Below are 15881 nucleotides of genomic sequence, written 5' to 3'. Positions count from 1 at the left end.
ACCCTGACCCCCCCACCTGTGGGTTGGAAATTAGGGTGATCTGATCCTACTCTTGCAGGACTCAGCCTCATTTGCCTCACTCTAAAACTCTGGTGTTGTCAGACCCAGCCCTTATTTTATTTTATTTTATTTATTTATTTTTGGGCCTTGTGGCATGTGGGATCTTAGTTCCCCGACCAGGGATCAAACCCATGCCCCCTGTAGTGGAAGCAAGGAGTCTTAACCACTGGACCAACAGGGACGACCCTGGCCTTTATTATAAATGTTGATATTTCATTCATCATAGATTTTTTTGCATTAATTTTTATTTTTTTAATATTGCATTAAAATATTACCTTGATTACTGATTTTTTGCCACCTTCATAAATCTTATACCAAGGTGAGTATCTGGCTCACCTCTCCCTACTCCAGGCCCTGGAAAGATCACTCTGAATCCATTCTGGTGAGAGTGGTGGTGGCTCCATATAACGTCTAGAGACCTCCACAGGGGTCTCATTGGCCAGAATTGCATCACATGGCCACCCTTCCTGGGAGAGCATACTCAGCTTTTTATGATCTGTTAGGGAGGCAGGCAAGGAAAAAAGAGGTTAAGAATGTATATTGGCTGATACAGTCAATAGTGTTTGCCATGGCAGTACATAATACTTTGCTGTTCTCTTTTAATCTAATTTACTAATCTAAATGGAGAGCAGACATATAGCAGGACCCTTATTAATTGACTTCTGGTTAATGGGAACACTGAAACAGAGTCATTCCCTTTGTATTTCCTATTCTATATTAACTCTGCCTTCTTATAATTTTTTTTAATAAATTTATTTATTTATTTATTTTGGGCTGCGTTGGGTCTTAGTTGCTGCACGCGGGCTTTCTCTAGTTGCAGCGAGCAGGGGCTACTCTTCGTTGCAGTGCACGGGCTTTTCCTTGCAGTGGTCTCTCTTGTTGCAGAGCATGGGCTCTAGGCACGCGGGCTCAGTAGTTGTGGCGCACGGGCTTAGTTACTCTGCAGCATGTGGGATCTTCCCAGATCAGAGCTCGAACCTGTGTCCCCTGCATTGGCAGGCAGATTCTTAACCACTGAGTCACCAGGGAAGTCTCTGCCTTCTTATAATTACAATATAATTCACCTAATCCAAGCTTCTCCGTTTTATAACAGATTTCTCTAAAAACTCTTGGAATGAACAACCTTACAGGATACTAAGTTATTCTTCATTCCCATGGGACTTGACTTGGTCTGAATATTAGCACTTCTTTTGTCTTGCTCCTTTCCCCAGTTTCAGACCCATTAGCCTTTCCCTTCTCTTTAAACTTTGCTCTAAATTGTTCTTTGTCCCAAAGGAATCACCTGCTTCTCCTCCATCAAGCTAACCTGTGATTGCTTCACCAGCTGAAGCTCAGGCTCTTGGCAAAGACCACAGTCCTCTAGAGAACAGGCGTCTTACCCCCTGGCAGTGTGTGTCCAACCCACTGCGGGCCATGACAGCAATTGCCTCTGAATATTCCCTCCAGTTGAGGGAAGGAACTGTGCTTGGTGCCTGCTAGCCCTGGGATTCTCAAACTTCAACGTGCAAACAAATCCCCTGGGATTCAGCTAAAATGCAGATTCTGATTCAGAAGGTCTTGGGCTGAGCTGAGATTCTGCATTTCAAAGAAGCTCCCAGGTTATTCTAATGCTGCTGGTCCACATACCTTGGAGTTACAAGCAATTTAAATGTATATCTAAGTGAAAAATATGAAGGGGAAAGTGCCCACAATCCAGCAGCTCTACGTCTCCACCAGGGCAGAGACTGAGGCAAGTGAGGCACCTAGGGCACAGCATTCAAGGAGGCACGCAAGTTCAGGTGCGGCTCCTGCGCTTGCATGATCCTGAGAGTGTGTTTCCTTACATTGTGAGTCCTAACACCTCACTTGCCCCACCCTAGTCCCAGCCCCAGCCCTGGTCACTACCAAGTAACATTTTGGTGGGTATCCCTTCAGAGTACTTTCTTACTTTTTTTAAAAACATTATTTTATGTTTTGTTTATTTTAGTGGACTCCATTTAGCAACTACATGGCCTCATCTGACTGAAAGTATCATCGTGGATAATAATGTTTATTTGGGAGTATGCTGAGTAGTACATTGAGATTCACAAATTTCGGTAGAATAAATTAACTGCCAAGAGGTTAGTAATTTTCCTTTTTCTTTATATCAGTTTCAGGTGTACAGATTACTTTCTAATACACACATAAACATATATGGATCATACTGTATATGATTATACTGTATGTAATTATACCTACAATATTTCACATGCAGTATTGTACTCTTATTATCTGTCCATTTATATCTGTTATGATATTTTAAAATCCTCAAGCTCTGACAGCTTAATCCCAATAAATTCATTTAATAATCCTTTTCCTCAGAAACGTGCATAGTTGGGACTTCCCTGGTGGTCCAGTGGTTAAGAATCCACCTTCCAATGCAGGGGACACAGGTTCAATCCCTGGTCGGGGAACTAAGATCCCACATGCCGCGGGGCAACTAAGCCCATGTGCCGCAACTACTGAGCCTTTGTGCCACAACTAGAGAGCACACCTGGCACAACTACAGAGCCCACGTGCTCTGGAGCCCGCGCACTGCAACGAAGAGCCCAAGTGCCGCAACTAAGACCCGACGCAGCCAAAAATAAATAAATAATAAATAAATATTTAAAAAAGAAATGTGCATAGTTGCACAACATTGTAAATTAACTATATTTCAATTTAAAAAAATGTGCATAGCTACCTTCTCTGAGTGGAAGAATTATGAGTGGTTATTATTTCTTTCTTATACTTTTCTGTACTTTCCAAATTTTCCATATTGGACCCACATAACTTTTAATTTAGTTTTTATTTTTATCAAAGTAATACACATATGGACTTGAAAAAGACCAAATGATCTACAAGATTTATAATGATAAACAGCAGTTCCTTGCCCACCCACTCCCACTGGAGTCAATCAGCAAGCAGCTGCTTTCAATGCTTTTAGTTGTTTCTTCTGCTATTTATCTCCTTGTTTCTAAATAATATTGCTTTTTCTCAAATTTTCAATTTTAGATATTTTTTAACTTCCTCAGTGAAGATGAGGATTTGACTTACTTACACCACAACTTCCATGTAACTTCTTCCACCACTGTCATTTTCCTTAAACCGATATTCAGCATTTATTCTCCAAAGAAGATATACAGAGGGCCAACAGGCACATGAAAAGATGCTCAACATTGCTAATTATTAGAGGAATGCAAATCAAAACTACAATGAGGTATCACCTCACACCAGGCAGAATGGCCATCATCAAAAAGTCTACAAAATAATAAATGCTGGAGGGGATGTGGAGAAAAGGGAACCCTCCTACACTGTTGGTGGGAATGTAAATTGGTGCAGCCATTATGGAGAACAGTATGGAGTTTCCTTAAAAAACTAAAAACAGAGTTACCACATGATCCTGCAATGCCACTCCTGGGCGTATATCTGGAAAAGACAAAAACTATAATTCGAAAAGATGCCTGCACGCCAGTTGATAGCAGCACTGCTTACAATAGCCAAGACATGAAAGCAACCTAAGTGTCCATTGACAGATGAATAAATAAAGAAGATGTGGTAAATATATACAATGGAATATTACTCAGCCATAAAAAGGAAATAGTGCCATTTGAAGCAACATGGATGGACCTAGAGATTATCATACCAAGTGAAGTAAGTCAAACAGAGAAAGACAAATATATGATATCACTTACTTATACATGGAATCTTAAAAAATGATACAAATGAACTTATTTACAAAACAGAAACAGACTCACAGATATAGAAAACAAATTTATGGTTACCAAAGAGGAAAGAGGAGGAATAAATTAGGAGCTTGGGATTAACAGATACACACTACTATATATAAAATAGATAAACAGCAAGGATCTACTGTGTAGCACAGGGAACTATATTCAATATCTTGTAATAACCTATAATGGAAAAGAATCTGAAAAAGAATATATATGTATTTCTTATATATATATGTAAAACTTTGCTGTATACCTGAAACTAACACATTGTTAATCAGCTATACTTCGATAAAAAAAATTTTTTTAATTCAGTGTTTATAACTGAACCAAATGAGGCAGAATAATTACTGTCTTCTTTGCCACTTTTTGTTTTCTCTGGAGTTAACAATTGCTTCAATTTTTTCCCTTGCATAGTTTTATTTTAAAGTATCTATCACTAACTTATCTGCAAGCTCTCTGCCAAACTGGAAAGCTTGTATCAGAGTATGGTCAAACAGCTCCATTTTTTTCTCTAGGGTCATCCTTCCTAGAGCCTCTGTATTAATCAGGCTTCTCCAGAGAAAGAGAAGCAATAGGGTAAAGAGAGAAAGAGACAGGTTTGTTTTAAGGATTGTGGGGGCTGGCAAATTCTAAATCTGTAGGGCAGGCTGGAAACTCAGACAAGAGGTGATGTTGTAGTCTTAAGTCTGAAATCCACAGGGTAGCCCAGTAGGCTGGAAACTCAGGCAGGATTTCTATGTCGTCATCTTGATGCAAAATTCCTTCTTCCTTTGGAAACCTCAGCCTTTGCCCATAAGGCTTTCAACTGACTGAATGAGACCCACCCACATTATGGAGGGTAATCTGCTTAACTTAACAGTCAAGTGACTATAAATGTTAATAATATTTAAAATATACGTTCACGGCAACATCTAGACTAGTGTTTGACCAAACTGGGCATCATAGCCTAGCCAAATTGACACATAAAATTAACCATCACACCCTCCATTATCCTAAGTAATCTCTCTCCCATCACGTTTATTTTTTTTCTCTTTGGTGTTTCCTTCCCACTTAATTTCATGGCCTTCTCTTTAAATTTCAACCATAGCAACAGTTAATACTTCCCAGGCAAATTAAGACAACCCATCAAAGAACTGGTGCTAAGGTAGACGGAGTGGGCGGGAGAGTCAGTGGGTACCTCCTCCACCCCCATCCAGCTGCCTTCTCATCTCATGTCTTTCTCACTGACCCAGGAGAGCACGAGGGGACAGCATATACTATGGGGTAACTGCCAATAATGAAGGCTGGTCAGGAGAAAAAGAATTTATTTGCAGCTGCAATTCTTCAGGGAAGCATTAGTATAATCAGCTGGCCCTGCAATAGTCACCTGACTGGTCATTTTTATCTTAATGCTTAGGCCACAAACCTGAAAACTCAAAGAAAGCGCTAAATGTAAAAGTAGCTTTTCATATTGTTTCTTGATTTCAGACTTACAGACATGCCAACACATAGTATAATGATAGTTTTGATCATATGATTTTGCCTGCTTAGAGTCTTTCTTTAAACTGAATGCTTAATGATGAGGCCAAAATAATTGAGAAGTCTTAAGAAATACAGATTTCAAATTAATTTTTTCCAAGTGACTCTGTGTGTGTGTGTGTGTGTGTGTGTGTGTCATGATGAGTCAATGTTTCTTTGGGAATTGAGGGTGGAAAATCTCAAAAACAAATGCAGGATGTGAAGTGGGGCAGGTCTAGCACCCAAATAATGCATAAACTTTTCCTACCTGCCTGTTTGGGAGTGAAAACATTAGGAGGGAGGGAATTAAACAAACCTTTTGCAGCAAGGAGAGAAAGAGAACTATAATTTCTGAACAAAAAGAGTGACAGAAACAAATTTCCCAAAGCAAAAATAAATCTGACCTCATTGTGCTTAGACAAGAAATTTCCCGTAAAACAAGGGAGTTTCTGAGGCTCCCACTGTTGAAAGGTTTTTTTTCAATTGGTGGGGTGGAGAGCTGCATGAATCACAAGACTCTCAGGCTCCCTTAGGAATGTGTTCAATCTTCCCATGTTTGCAGAAACCCCAGAACTGTCCTAACTGCCAAATGATAGCTGATCTCATGTATTCCCTAAAAATAGAGGTATGCGAATCCCACTTGTTCTAAGTAAAGGTAATAGGACACACTAAAGTGTTCCATATGCATAAGTTTGGAAAATGCTAGGTTAAGTAAAATTAAGTGTTTCTTTTTTTCACTTTTTTTTTTTTTTTTTTTTTGGCTGCGCCACCAGCTTGCAGGATCTCAGTTCCCCAACCAGGGAGTGAACCCGGCCACGGCAGTGAAAATGCCAAGTCCTAACACGTGGACCGCCAGGGAATTCCCTATTTGAGTTTCTTTATTGCAGGATTTCTTAGGTCCTTTAATACCATTGTGATTCTCCATTGGGAACGTTTATTGTACAGGATACCCCAAATTCATTTGAGATGTTTCATGGAGCACTAATTAACATTTCCCTAAACTAGTGCTCTGAAGAACACAGATCTAAATAGTCATCATCAGGGTGTGTGTGTGTGTGTGTGTGTGTGTGTGTGTGTGTGTGTGTGTGGTCGTAGGAGACAAGGGCCAAGAAGATCACTTGCTAGTTCTTGTTGTAACTTCAGGTCAAAGGAGCAAAAGGTGACCCAACAGTCCATAGCCATTTCCTGGCCTTGAAAAATGATCTCATAAATTCCCCTTTAGTTCTAAATTGCTAACAACTGTTTCAGACTCCAGTCATATCAGAGAACCTAGAGATCACTTCATCTAATCCTTCCATTTTACAGATGTGAAAACCGGCCTAAGGAGAGGAATTAAGTTGCCCGGAGTCACAGGTGAATTAAATTGCAAAGTTCGGTTAGAACCAGCTTACCTGTCTTCCTGTCCATTGATCTTTGTCCTGCTCTGTGGTGCCTCTTCATATGACTGAATCCACAAACTAGCAAGGGGCTGTTACTGGATGATTTTGACAAATCTGTCTATAATCAAAAACAAGATCTAAGGCCAGCTAATGGCCCATGTTATCTCAAACAAATCTCAATATGACAAAATAACTCCGACTGTCATGGGCATTTGAAGCAGCAGGATTTGACCTGTGGTTTCAACACCAGATTCTTAATTTATTTCTGAGCCCATAGCCTCATAGTGTCTTCCTTGAAAACTGAATTGTAAGTCACGTAGATGTCAATGGTCCATCTCTCTTTTAAATAGGTTTGTATTGTTCAAAAAAATAGTTCAAGGATTATAAAAGGTTCAAAGTGAAAAATCTCATACCTATCCCTGTCTCCCACCTTCCCATTTCTCACCTTCCCTCTCCATATATTAGCCATTGGTATTAGTGTTTTGTGTATCCTTTCTTCATATCTTCATGCAGATATGGATAGAGAGACTTTTTTTTCTCCCTTATTTACACAAAATGGCATTATCTCTTTGTTAGGCACAACTCTTCCCCTTTAGCCTTAGTCTCCTCATTTAGAAAAAAGAGGATTGGGGCTTCCCTGGTGGCGCAGTGGTTAAGAATCCTCCTGCCAATGCAGGGGACATGGGTCGGAATCCTGGTCGGGGAAGATCCTACATGCCTCGGAGCACTTAAGCCCGTGCGCCACAACTACTGAGCCTGCGCTCTAGAGCCCGTGAGCCACAACTACTGAGCCCATGTGCCACAATTACTGAAGCCCACGCACCTAGAGCCCGTGATCTACAACAAGAAAAGCCACCGCAATGAGAAGCCCACACACTGCAACTAGAGAAAGCCTGCGCACAGCAACAAAGACCCAACGCAGCCAAAAATAAATAAATAAATGTATTTTAAAAAAAACCCACTTGGTCATGGTATATAATCCTTTAAAAAAAAAAAAAGAAAGAAAAAAAGAAAGAAGAGGATTGTACCAACTCTCTCCAGGGTCCCTTCTCTCTAACATTTTCAGACACTGGGAATGCTTCTGAGCATTGACACTTGACAATATTTGGCCTTTTGGAAAGTCACACTTGTATGGCTGGTTTTGTTCGTGACCTCAAATTTAGAGCACTCAGGGTGTGGCTTGCAGACTCTGGTATTTCATGCTTTAAGAAAATCCAGTACAAATGTCAACATTTCCAAAGCAAATTAGGGAATGACTGTTTGTATTACAAACAAAACTTGCATAATGATTCACCAAAGGCATCTTTTATGTATTTACATATATTTATTTATTAAATAAATAATACTTGGTACAACATTCGAAAGAGTGTACAATGCGAACTCCCTGCCTTGATCCCAGGTCACTGAGCTCTCCTCCCCATGGGCCACCTTTGTCACCAGTTTCTTGTTTTCTTCCGTATTCTTTGTATATGCAGACATATCCGTATAGATCCTTTTCTGAGAAGAGCACTCTAAACGCACGGCTTTGCACTTTGTACTTTTCACTGAAAAAGATATCTGGGAAATCCTTGCACATCAGGACAAGTAGAACTGCCTCATTCTTTTTTTAAGGGTTGTATAATTTTCAGTGATGGATATGCCAAAATAAATTAAACTAAAAGGGGTCGTTAGGGAATTTCCTGGCGGTCCATTGGTTAGGACTTGGCACTTTCATTGCCGGGGCCCAGGTTCAACCCCTGGTGGAGGAACTAAGATCCTGTAATAATAATATAATAATAATAATAATGATGATGATGAAAGGGGTCATTCTTTTTTAACAGTGAACTCCATTTGTCCATGGATAATCTGATTTAATCCCTAAAGTCCTGTTTTCAGTTGCACTCTGTTATAGGAACGAGATTCTCTCAGGGTGCTTCCATTTCTGTGCAAACAGAGCAGGCATCAGTGCCTACGGACGAACTTGTGCCAAACAGAAGCTCACAGTTTTCACCTCCTAAATCTTTTTTTTTTTCCAACCAAAGGTCTCACATATTTATTTCTGAGCCAACCTACTAGTGCAGAAACATAGAAACAAAGAGAAAAATCATTTTCCCAATAAAACACATCCAGCTATCCAGATAGTGATGTTTTCAGAGTGATATGGTAAGAAGCAAGTGACTTGATACAGAATAAATATGTGTGCCATCTCATGTGCGATTCCTTATAGAGCCAGCTTGATTCTTCTCCAACGTCTCCTCTTGGAGTTATATCTGATTTTATTACCAGTTTTCATCCGAATCTACTGGGTAATGGGACGATTCTGCTTTTGTTTCTTAGCCAGGAATTGCTTGATCCTGAAAGTCTTGTGAGAAGACATGGTGAAGAACAGAGTCCTTACCTCCTAAATCTTAAAGTTGAATTTCAGACTGCTTCAAGATCCTCAAAGCTTAATCTCTCTCTTTTTTTTTTTTTTTGGCTGTGCCACGTGGCTTGCAGGATCTTAGTTCCCTGACCAGGAATTGAACCCAGGCCCCACTGCAGTGGAAGCGCAGAGTCCTAACCACTGGACTGCCAGGGAACTTCCCTCAAAGCTTAATCTTCCTAATTTTTAGAATAAGTTTTTCCCTCTCCTAATTTTTACAATAAGCTCCTTTTTCTCTCTCTCTCCACCTGCTCCTCATTACTGAAGCTGTACAAACTAATGTAGCATTTTTATTTAAGCACCGAGCTTTTGACACCTGCCTCATTCTCTGAGGCTCTGGTGACCACTAGCAGCTCTTAGCCCAGGGAGTCCCCAGCTCTGCCCTCATAACAAGAAAACTTCTCTACAGTCATACTCACTCAGTTAATATATGATTGATTGGTTGGTTGAATGACATAATCAGGCACTATATACTCAATAAATAGTAGGTATTATGATTATATCCTCTATGTTTTTTTTTGTGCCCCAACTCATAGAAAGAAGACATGACATCCATGAATATTTTATAATCCTAATCCTAGTTGACCTCTTATTTCATTTCAAATACTCACTTCTCTTAGTTCTGTGACATGACATTCTCCTGCTTTTCTTCCTACCTTCTGAGTTTCCTTTGCTGATTCTTCTTCCTCTACTGGGCCTTTCCCCCAAGTTTGGCAGTTTGTCCTCTTCTTTCTCATTGAGGCATGTCAATGACTCCTGGGACTCCAGAGACAAACACTGTGTTCTGATGAACCCCAGATGGATGTTTTCAGCCCATATCCCTCTCTGAGCTCCAGACCCATGAATCCAACTGCCTCCCTGTCATCTCTTCCTGAACTGACTGAGATGAAGCCTCTGCCACCTAGAGGAATGAGAGCTCAAAACAGAAATAAAGGTACTGGGATGTAAGGTTTTGCTGGCACGTCTGGAATTTGTACCGACTCTACTAGCTATTTCAGATCTCTTCTTTTTCAATTCTTTGATTTTACTAACCCTTCCCATCCACTGACCCACCCCAATTAGCAGATCCTATCTCCTCCCGCTTCACAGAGGCCATTAGACAGCTCCCTCACCTCTGCCACCAAATCTACGATTTCTCTAGCCTTTTCTCCTATTTAGGCCAATTTCCTACCTGAGCTTTGGCTCGTGTCACTTCCTAGTTCCCCAGGGGTCTTTTGCCAATGAGAGTCCCCCCCTCTCCATCCTCTCTTCTTTACCTGCTCTCTACTTGCTGCTTCCTATCAATGTTTACACATGTTCAAAGGTTCCCCAACCTAAAAGCCTCTTCCTTTGACTCCCTATCCAGTTCCTACTACTGCCCTTTACCATTCCCTTCACAGCCAAATTTCATGAAAATTTGTCTGTTTATTTCTACCATCTTTATTTCTACACCTCCCACATCTCAGCCTCCTGCAATTTTTTTTTCTTCCCACAATCTGCTGAAACTATTCTTGACAAAGTCAACACAATGTCTTCCGTATTCTTTTTTTTTTTTTTTTAATTTTATTTATTTATTTATTTATGGCTGTGTTGGGTCTTCGTTTCTGCGCGAGGGCTCTCTCCAGTTGCGGCAAGTGGGGGCCACTCTTCATCGCAGTGCGCGGGCCTCTCACTATCGCGGCCTCTCTTGTTGCGGAGCACAGGCTCCAGACGCGCAGGCTCAGTAATTGTGGCTCACGGGCCCAGCCGCTCCGCGGCATGTGGGATCTTCCGGGACCAGGGCTCGAACCCGTGTCCCCTGCATTGGCAGGCAGATTCTCAACCACTGCGCCACCAGGGAAGCCTCTTCCGTATTCTTTAATCCAACGGTCCTCATGTTGCTTTGACTTTTCTGCAGCATCTGCTGCTATTGAGCAATCCCTTCTTCTCCTTTCCTTGCTCTTTTCCTCACGACACTATTTCATAAGTGGTTCTGGGTGGCTCACTGGGTAATTGCCAGCCCAGGGACTGTATTTTCTTTCTACCTTCACAAACACTTAGTTATCTCTATCTCACCCTTCGGGTCTCAGCTCAGGGTGCCCTTCCCTCTCTGCACAGACCAGTCCACACGGCTTCCTGTGCTTTGCCTGACTAGCAATTATCACAGATTACAATTAGATGTGTAGGGTCACTCTACACCCCCAGATTTTCCTCTGAGTCATATCTAATTTCCAGGGACTCTGGTGGTGACAGGACACGGGGGAGAGTGGCTTTCTGCTCCTGAATATCACCTGTTATGCTGGCCAAGCTGAAATGTACCGAGAGGTCACAGTCCTCATGAATGCTAGTTTAAAGGGATCTGAATGCTTCCCTTCATCCTCCTCACATATTTACATTTTTTTCCCTATGTTTTTCCAGACTTTGTCCAAAGTGATCATTAGGAATGATTAAAGCAGCAGTCTCTGAGGGTGGCCTGATAGTGGCCACACAGCCTCTTTGTATGAAATTTTGCCTAGCAACCACTGAAGACACAAAAACAGTTATCAGGGCACTCCTCTCATCATGGTTCCTAACTCCACCCCAGAAGGTCTGGTCCAGTTATGGGGGCACAGCACCAGGCCTTGTGTGGAATGCACAAGCTCCCCAGCCACACTCTCCTCAAGTCTGGGAACATTGATCTCATCTAGAGGTCCAGTAGACCCTTGCAAACCTTCAGTGTTGTCTCTGTACATGAGTCCTTTCTGCTTCCCAAAGCCAGAAAAAGACTCCTCTTTCAGCTGGGTCCACCCTTCCCTGAGTTGAGACAACAAAAATTTAGTTCACCGAATGGGGGTAAAGGCCATGGAGAAAAGAAAATCCTGTGGACAAAAGCCACCAGTTAATATTCCAAAGTAGCCTCCTGACATAGTACTGCGGATCAGAATAGAGGGAAATAGGGGTTTGGAGGCAATAGATGAATCCAGAAGTGCCTGATCCCCTTAGTAGATAAATAGATATGGCAGAAGGAAAGAAATCGTTTTGCCAGTGAGTAGAAAAAGAAGGGCTGTTTCATCTTCAGCTTTACACAGAGGAATTTCTGGGGAAAAATGGGAAGAGTTTGTGATTGCTGAATTGCAAAGGGTATGAGTCATTTGTAAATATTAAGAAAAATAAAACATGTGCTTATGCCTAAATGTAGCTAGCAAGAAACTTAATAATCACCCACGTATCTCCCCTTAATTATCGAATTAATCTAATTACTTCCTACCATCTTTTGACCCTTCTCTTCCCACACATCCCCACTTATTATTTTTTACCTAAATGACACAACAGTCACCCGAAACAAAAAAACCCACAGATAACCAAGAGAAGCCACACGTTTGAGAAAGACTCCGTTATATTTTCATGTCACTCTATATTAACATACCTCCTTCTTTTAGAATCTCAAACTCTGAGAGGAGACTATAAGATGTAAGTGGAAGGCAAAGTGACCTCATGCGTTTCTGCAAATACTGTTGGTTCTCCAAGGGGCAGGAAGCCGACTCCAGAGGCCTCTTGCTTTTTGATAATCCCTCAGGACACAGCAGAACAACAAGCATAAAATGTCTGAATACAGGTGACTAAAACTTGACTCGACCAGGATGGAGTTTGTCCAGCTGCCTCCTCTCTCAATGCCAAAATGCACCTTGAAATCTGCCCCTTTTTGGTTTATTGAGAAAGATCTTAAACAGTTAAATATTTTTTCTTCTTATTGACATCCACACAGTGGAAATCTGGCCTTTGGGGGCCCCTGCAGCTGACTTTCTCCCATGATACTCTCTCTATATCTGCCTTTGTTTTTGAATGCTCTGCTTTCTTATTCTCACTTATACTTCTCTTTGGAGAGAGAGCTTTGGAGAAACCAAAATAATTGGACTCCAGGGAGAGCTGAGTTGCAGAGCTGAGGTGTAAATGAACTGACAAAATACTTTTTCTCCATATCGTGTTTTTATTTCAAAACCTTGTTTAAAAACTGGTTCATAATTGAAGTATTCTATTTTTTAATTATTATTATTGCTATTAACAATTACTTATTGAGTACCTAATTAGTGAACATTGTACTAGGCTCTTCAGCTAGGTTCTTTCAGCTGATCGTCTGGCATCCATGAGAAATAGGAATTGCTACACCTATTTCAGAGATTAGAAAACCGAGTGTCAGAAAGAAAGGACTAGGGACTTCCCTGGTGGCACAGAGATTAAGAATCTGCCTGCCAGTGCAGGGGACACAGGTTCGAGCCCTGGTCCGGGAAGATCCCACATGCCACAGAACAACTAAGCCCGTGCGCCACAACTACTGAGCCTGTGTGCCACAACTACTGAAGCCCGCACGCCTAGAGCCCATGCTCCACAACAAGAGAAGCCACCACACCACAATGAAGAGTAGCCCCCGCTTACCGCAACTAGAGAAAGCCCACGCACAGCACCGAAGACCCAATGCAGCCAAAAAATAAATAAATTTTAAAAAATTTTTTTAAAAAGAAAAGAAATAAAGGGCTAATAAAGGGCAGACAGAGGCAAATAAGCAGAAAGCTAAGGAAGCTTAAGCCACAGGGCCCTCTCTTACATGGGCCCCTTTCAAGGCCCGGCACTTAATTCTGAATACATGAGTTCCTCTATTCTTCTCCTTAGGAAGAGCTTTCAAAATTGCATAAAGCTTCAGTTCCCACAAAGTCTGGATCTGTCCCTGGTGTGGAGCCAGTATGTGAACCCAGAATTACCTGACTTGGAAGTCTATGCTCTTCACACAGAACTATTGTTCATTGTAATATATGACTCAGAAAATATAACTTCTGCTCCCTAAATCTGCTGTAACCTTGAACACTCCAATAATCTTGATAGAGCACTCTGTTCAAATACCACTTGAATCACTCCTTTGGAGAACCAGAGACATCTATCAGCAGATACTCACTTACCACCATGTGGCAGGTGGGATGAGAGAGGCCCTGTAAGAGAGTAGTTCAAAGGACTGTCTTTGAAGCTGGCTCCCTGGGTTAGAATCCTGGTTCTCCCACTTTATCCCTACCTGTGTGTGCTTAGGCAAGTTATTTAACCTCTCTGTGCCAGAATTTCCTCTTCTGAAAAATGGGTACAATAACAGTTTCTACCTCATAGGAGTTTGTGTGTGTCTGTTTGTACATATAATAAACGAATTAAAAGGGCTTTTCAAACTGCAGGTCAAGACTCATCAGTGGGTCAGGAAATCAACTTAATGGGTTAACTGCATTTTTTAAAAAAATGAAATAGAATCAGAATACAATCTAACAGAAGATATCAGAATGCATTACACACAGTCAGGGTAGGTAATTATTTTCTGAAATCTTTGGTTTCCATTGTGTATGTATGAGTGTGCTGCATTGCTTTGTAAAATGTATTTCTTATGGTGAGTCACCACCCAAAAGGTTTGAAAACCTGAGTGAATACAGGCAAAGCAATTAGAAGTATACGAGGCGGGCTTCCCTGGTGGCGCAGTGGTTGAGAATCCGCCTGCCAATGCAGGGGACATGGGTTCAAGTCCTGGTCTGGGAAGATCCCACATGCCACGGAGCAACTAAGCCCATGCGCCACAACTACTGAGCCTGCGCTCTAGAGCCCACGAGCCACAACCACTGAGCCCACGTGCTGCAACTACTGAAGCCCGCGTACCTAGAGCCTGTGCTCTGCAACAAGAGAAGCCACCACAATGAGAAGCCCGCACACCACAATGAAGAGTAGCCCCTGCTCGCTGCAATTAGAGAAAGCCCGTGCGCAGCAACGAAGACCCAACACAGCCAAAAAATAAATAAATTAAATAAATAAATTAAAAAAAAAAAAAAAAAAGAAGTATACAAGGCTTCAAGGCCTGGGAATAATTCTCTATGCCTCTCAGTTCTGTCATCTGGATTTGAAGTTCCATCCTCTGAGCCATCCTTCCTTTTTCATGAAAGGTACACATGTTTACAGCTAAGTAGTTTTATCAGCCTGCTTCCTGTCTGTAGAATTTTGGGGGTACAACTTCTTTCATTTTATCTTCTTTTTGTCATTTTCAGTTCAAGCTGTCAATGTTTCTGCTGGTATAAAATTCCCAAGAGTCTTGTAGGCCTCCTGTGCATGTCATGGGAATTCACTCCAGTAGACACGAGGCTCTTCCTCTTACCTTTCCTGGATAATTTCATCTCTATTTTTTTCTTTTGTTGAGATGGCTGATGGGATCTGTGAGTCACACCCTTAATCTCTTCAAAGAGCCTTTTTGGTCTACTACAAAGAAAGCTGCTGTGAACATTCATGTATAAGTCTTTGTATGGACATATGCTTTCACTTCTCTTAGGTAACTATCCTGGAGTGAAATGGCTGAGTCATACGGTGGGTATATGTTTAATTTTTTTTTCTTTAAATTAATTATTTTTTGGCTGCGTTGGGTCTTCCTTGCTGTGTGCGGGCTTTCTCTAGGTGCGGCAAGCAGGGGCCTCTTCATTGTGGTGTGCAGGCCTCTCGTTGCGGTGGCTTCTCTTGTTGCAGAGCATGGGTTATCGAGAGCACGGGCTTCAGTAGTTGCGGTGCGTGGGCTCAGTAGTTGTGGCTTGCAGGCTTGGTAGTTGTGGTGCACGGGCTTAGTTGCTCTGCGGCATGTGGGATCTTCCCGGACCAGGGCTCGAACCCTTGTCCCCCTGCATTGGCAGGCCGATTCTTAACCACTGCGCCACCAGGGAAGTCCCTGTTTGACTTTTAAAGATATCGCTAAACTGTTTTCCAAAGTGGTTGTACATTTTACATTCCCACCAGCATTGTATGAGAGTTCCAACTACTTCATATCCTCACCAACATTTAGTATGGACAGGCTTTTTAATTTTAACCGTTCTA

The 15881-nt window shown here is 41.7% G+C and overlaps 1 pseudogene; it reads right to left on the bottom strand.

The window, feature by feature from the left end:
• Positions 1-8867: 8867 nt before the first annotated feature.
• LOC133094517 (large ribosomal subunit protein eL39-like) lies at positions 8868-9023 on the bottom strand (annotated as a pseudogene).
• Between the last annotated feature and the right edge of the window lie 6858 nt (positions 9024-15881).

The sequence above is a fragment of the Eubalaena glacialis genome, chromosome 7 (genome assembly GCF_028564815.1).
Source record: "Eubalaena glacialis isolate mEubGla1 chromosome 7, mEubGla1.1.hap2.+ XY, whole genome shotgun sequence".
Lineage (NCBI taxonomy): Eukaryota > Metazoa > Chordata > Mammalia > Artiodactyla > Balaenidae > Eubalaena > Eubalaena glacialis.
Note: the sequence above shows the minus strand (reverse complement) of the source record. Positions and strands in the feature narration are given on the sequence as shown.